Below are 6,000 nucleotides of genomic sequence, written 5' to 3' on the forward strand. Positions count from 1 at the left end.
GAAAATTATATGGAACAATTCATTTTAAAATCAAAATTTCTTGAAAGTTATCAGAATACGGTATCATGTAAAAATGATAAGTTACGTCGCATCGCGGACAATTCAGTTCTAAACATAGCGTGCAGGTCCGGCTCTGGCTCAGCTAGCTAGCCGTGCCAGCGCGCTGGCAAAGCTAGCGTGGCTGGCTAGCCGGCTGGAAGTGGAAATGCGCCAGTGTCTATGCATGGATATTATCCGGTCAAGTGATAAGATCGTAGTTTGTCTGTTGCCGAAATGATTCCGAAACATCCTGTATTTTTGAGGATTGATGATGAATGATGCAACAATTATTTTCGATGATTTTCCCTCACTTTTTATAATTTTTTTTTTGCCTGTGTCGCTCACTTTTTGCGCGTGACGCACCAAGAGCTTGTGGAATTTACGTGTGTCGCATGCGACGCGTGTGTTCTACACTGGCGAGAACGGTGGGAACGACGCTGGCTGACCGTGCCCATGCACGCATGGCCGAATGAGCGCTAACGTCAGCGCGGTACGGTACGGTACCCGCCTTGTCATATTTGCCGCATATTTGTAACACGCAATATAGTTATTTTACCCGCATTATAGAATTATTGGCTGTCGAATGAGAGCTTGCAAACTTTTTGGCATTTCAATGCACTTAAGTAATAAACAAAATAGACAATTCTTCACCAAATTACAATTCAACACACCTCGTCCTCGTCGTTCGTGTTCGTTCTGGTACCGTTCGTTCTCTCCTGATCCTAGACCTAGTGATATCCACGTACACTCTACGCAATTTCGTATGCTAACATATGCTGTGGAAAAGAAAAGACGAGCCATCGATCGACGGCTCCATAATATGCTATCTGGATCATCATCAAGTTTGAAAGTTATTTTGAAAAGGTTTTTTTTTATATTTGATTAGTTTTTATCAGTTTCGACACAAGAAAATAACTTATCTGTCTGCTGACATGTTTGTAGAGTCTACTGCATTTCTTGGCCAAACCAAATTAGAGCCAATTATATGGAGTCCGTTGAGGACAAGTCCACCCCAACCAGAAAAAAGAAGAAAAATCTAAGCATAAAACCGAAAAAAATCAAAATCTGATGTAAAATAAGAAAGTTATGACATATATAGTTTTGCTTTATAGTCCATCCTGGTCGATATCCAAATGAGGAGACTGATGATTATCTGTATTTTTAATATGAAATATTTTTTATTTCTGCATTCAAGATAATATATGCAACATAACAACAAGGTGATACAATTAAGTTTCACAAAGTAATAAAGCAATAGTCATAATAAAGCAAGGAAAAATAAATATCAACAAGAAGCAATATTCAATCGAAATAAAATAACAGTTTCAATGAATGCAGGAGACCGCCATCGTGAGCGGTTAAGCTTGAAAATGATGGCGGCCTCCTCGTAAAATGGTACACAAATTTATTTCTTCATTGATCAAGTGGGTGCAATGCAGGTGCAGGTGCGGGTGCAGGAAAGGGCAGTTTAATAATTAACTTGAAGAGGGGGATGCATATGATTCAATGGTTTTTCTTTTAATAGTGGCTTTAAATGAGTATATTTTTGAACATGACTTAATACTAAATAGGTTAATTATTGCGGATTGAAATAATCGCTAGAGCTAGGGTATTCATTTGTCTCGCAATCTACTATGGTCAACAAGGAAATTCGTGATCACTCTCGCAAAAAGTGTTCACTAGCTTACAAGTTTCCATGACTTAATATTGTCTGGAAAGTTGTTACAAATATCAGGACCATAATGTCGAATTGATTTATGAGTTATTAATAACTTAGTGTTGGTGAGATGAAGGTTTCCTGATGAGCGGGTTGGGTATAATGAACAGACCTGTTAAACCTTAAAGGACGGAGGAAGTTGATGTAAAGTATTTGAACATAAAGATGGCTACTTGAATTGTATTGATATCAAATATTTTTAAAGTTTTGAGTTTATGAAACACATGGGTCAGAATGAGCCAAGTAATGTGACCCTGTGCATATACGGATTGCTCTTTTTTGTAATTTAAAGATAGAATTGAGTTTAAAAGAACCACAATTTGCCCAGACGACATTACAATATGTTATATAAGGGAGGACTAACGAATTGTATAACAAGAATATGGTCAAGTGAAACAGTGATTAATTCCCCCTTGAACATGAGGAATTGGCACTGTTTGATATATGTCTTGAGCAGTCAAGCTGAGATAATGGCTACGGTGGGGATTCGAACTCACAACCAACTGGGCCACACGACTGTGGGTGGGAATTACCACCCCAAAAAAGGCCAACAACTAAGCAGAGCCCTGGGAACGATTGGGGGTGCTGATGTAAATTTGACAAGAAAAAATGAAAAGAAATGAAAAAGGTTTTCACTTAAAAATGGAAATCAAATTGGTCTCGAGAAATTAATTTGAAAATAAAAAAAGGAGTTTTCGTTACAAAATGAAGGTCATTTTGGTTACTGACAAGTTCACGATTTTTAAACATGGCAGAATTCCTTGGGGTGCTGCCCATGATGGAGAATATACGCGTACCCCAGGGAAATATTTTGGGGCGCTGAAGCATGCACCCCACTGCATCCCGCTTCCAAAGGGCCATGCCGACAAGCATATTCCTCACCCCAAAATGCTAAAAGAAATTTTCGGCGACATGATCATCAGTCACGAATCCCGGAGGAAGGGGTCAAATGCATGATCTGCTTAAATTCGAACACCAATGGGCGGCAATCCAGAAAGCTTTGTGCATACTTATGGGCAATTCCGTAAAATGATGAACATTTTTGTGCATCCGACCCCCGGCCAATTTTCTCTCAAGGTTTACTTCACATCATAAACTGACCAAGTGTTGGCCTTTAAGAACATTAGAACATCAAAAGAACAAGAAATCAGAGACTGAAAACTTCATGAAGGTCTCACATACATATAGGGTCGGACGTATATATTTTACGGAATTGCTGCCCATATATAAACCCCTCAAAAAAAAGTTTTTTCCCAACTCCCAATTTTACACAATGCATATTTGATATCATTCAAAAGATTTCTCTTTAAAATGATACCATTTGTTGTGATCATGCCATCACGAAAAGAGCAGGATTCAAAAGGGTTGGATGAGGTCTGAATTGAAAAGCTGCAAAACGAGCAAAAAAAAAGTTGGAAATCTGAGTTTGGCCATTAATTTCTCCCAACTGCCAATTCTACAAAATGCATACTAGTATTTGATATCATTCAAAAAATCATTTAATTCTCTTTAAAATAATACCATACTTTTAATGATCATGCCATCACGAAAAGAGCAGGATTCAAATGTTTTGGATGAGGTCTGAATTGAAAAGCTGCAAAAGGAGCAGAAAATAGATGATGAAGGGTCAATACAGAACATGATTCCTTGGTATGTAATAGAGATGAAGCCCCTGCTTCTGAAGTGATGGTTCTGTGAGATAACATGGTTTGAAATACCCATACATGTTTGTTTGTTTGTTTGATTGTTTGTTGTGTACGTGTTTGCTTGTGAAGAGGTGTGTTTGATTCCATGTTAATGTTGATGTTATGGTGCAATACGGGGGTGCATACGGGGTGAATACCGGGGGCGCATACAAACAATTAAAAGAAACTGCTGAAAAACTCACTCATCACCACGGAAAAAGGAACATTGACTTTGAATATTGTGTCATTTTGCAACTTTTGAAATTTGACCTTGCCCCATATTTCAAGGCACTGTACCTCCATGTGGACCATATCATTTTAGCGCATCATTTTAAAGAAAATTAAATGTTCTATTCATTGATATATCAAAACTAAACATTGATATTTACTAAAACCGAGGAGGGATTATCGATCAAAGTCAGATTTCCAAACTTTTTTGAGGAGTTTATATATATATATATATATTATATATATATTGTAAGGAAATGGATGAAGAGAACAATGGTAGGCGTAGCTTAAATCAAGGTTCCCCAGAGCTATCTACCCTTTGGAAAAATTGGTGATGCCGAAAAAATGTCTCTGCCGGGAATCGAACCCGGGCCCCCAGCTTTGAACGCCGGTGCCTTAACCACTAGACCACAGAGACGGTTAGTAGTTAGGGCGAGCCCGATCCGATTGACCGTCAAATAGACAGATTTTCGACACTATACCAATTATATATTCCTTTGTCGGGTGAAGGTGAGTTTTGAACAATGACAAGCCGCCATTTCCTTACAATATTTAAATAAAAAAGAGTTGCCAAAAGCTGTTGTACATGTATAACTTTACACACACATATATATATATATATATATATAATAATATATATATATATACAGTGCGTCCCAGAAAAAAACGAAACCGAGATTTAGTGATGATTTATCATAACTTAATCCGGGACTTTATCACAAAAACAATAGACAAGTGACCTACCACTGTAAAACTTAGAATCTCCTCTTTCATCTGGAATTACTGAGAATATTTCTCATTCACGCATGAGTGAGCAAAAACAGTTTGAAGAGGGGATACCCGAAAAAGTTATTTTACGGGCTGTATCTTGGTTTCAAAAATATCTGGTCTTTAATTAGATACCTTAATAACAGAAAATGGTAAAGAAATTACAAAGTTCTGCTCATTTGAAATAAAGCTTGAATTTCTATAATTTCATAAAATAAAGAGGTTTTGCAAGCTAGCGTTCCGAGTCACTCGACACTCTGTTTTGTTGACGATTATAGCCATTAAGTATTTTGCTAACCGTGCGATAGCTTCTGTGGGAACCGGTGAAAACACGTTTATTTAATGAAAAAATGGGAATACAAGCATTGTTTCGAGGAAACGGAGCTTTTTTACTGCTTGATCATATTCTGTGATTAAGGTATCAAATAAAAGGGCAGATTTTTGAAGTTTTTAGGAATGTGATTTTCTTTTTTAAATTCAGATACTCCCCGCCAAATGAGTTTTTGGTATCCTTTCTTAATATTGCTTTTGTTCACTCATGCGTGAATGAGGAATAACCTGAGTAATTTCAGATGAAAGAGGATCGAGATTCAAAGCTTTACAATGGTAGGTCACTTGTCACTTTTAAAGTTATGATAGATCTCGATTTCGTTTTTTTCTGGGACGCGCTATATATATATATATTGTAAAGAAATGGATGAAGAGAACATCCATGTTCTCTTCATCCATTTCTTTACAATATTTAAATAAAAAGAGTGGCCAAAAGCTGTTGTACATGTATAACTTTACACACACACACACACACATATATATATATATATATATATATGAGGGTGTGTGGGTGTGTGTGTGCGCGCATGTATGTACACGTAGGGCCCCGTACGGCAGGGGGCATATATATCGAATGTCGATCGTCTCTAGGTCCAGGGGTCCAGAGTCAATCCCCCACTCGAGGGACTAAAAATCCCATGGACTATCGTTATTCTGATGATGGCTCAATCATGAAAGAATTAAAATATAATATAAACACTTTAGCAGTCTGAATAAATCATCAAATTGGGCCTATCGTCTGACTCTAATACAGAGTAGAAAAAATACTTAACTGCTTTTTATTTGGGTAAAAATCTGAAACTTTCAATAGGGCCTTTCGCAAATTCGTTCGCTCGCAAAATATAAAGTGTTAATGGTTATAGACGGTGCTATAATGAAAAAAAAACAGCGGGAATTTTGGCCCGGGATTTTGGCAAACTGGTGCATATAATTTATGCCTTCATTCTAGAAGTTTTGACAAATAATGTGAGAAGCAATTAAGATATAATAAACGCCCGTTCAATACGTCATGGACTCCCACTGCAGACCTCCCAGTACTAAGTCCAGATCTCCCAGTGGTCACTCTTTGCATTTTAGTTGAATCTTCGTGTTTTATGTGTTAATTCCCACCTTCGGGCAAGTGATATTGTGATGCTATTATAATATATACGTACACTCGATCAGCACTCTTCACCAGGCAGAGGCAGTGATCACCGGGGCCATGTCATGCAGTGCTGTGTAAGAATATTTATG

General features: G+C 37.5%; 1 protein-coding gene across 2 annotated transcripts in view; it reads right to left on the minus strand.

The window, feature by feature from the left end:
- Nucleotides 1–781, minus strand: part of LOC121416796 (serine/arginine repetitive matrix protein 1-like) — a 28,992-nt gene extending 28,211 nt beyond the window's left edge. Inside the window, exon 1 of one of the 2 annotated variants that reach the window (XM_041610309.1) lies at nucleotides 711–781. The gene's annotated coding sequence lies outside the window, so the exon portion shown is untranslated. The remainder of the gene's footprint in view (nucleotides 1–710) is intronic. The other variant, XM_041610316.1, reaches the window with a different exon arrangement.
- Between the last annotated feature and the right edge of the window lie 5,219 nt (nucleotides 782–6,000).

The sequence above is a fragment of the Lytechinus variegatus genome, chromosome 1 (genome assembly GCF_018143015.1).
Source record: "Lytechinus variegatus isolate NC3 chromosome 1, Lvar_3.0, whole genome shotgun sequence".
In the NCBI taxonomy this organism is placed as follows: domain Eukaryota; kingdom Metazoa; phylum Echinodermata; class Echinoidea; order Temnopleuroida; family Toxopneustidae; genus Lytechinus; species Lytechinus variegatus.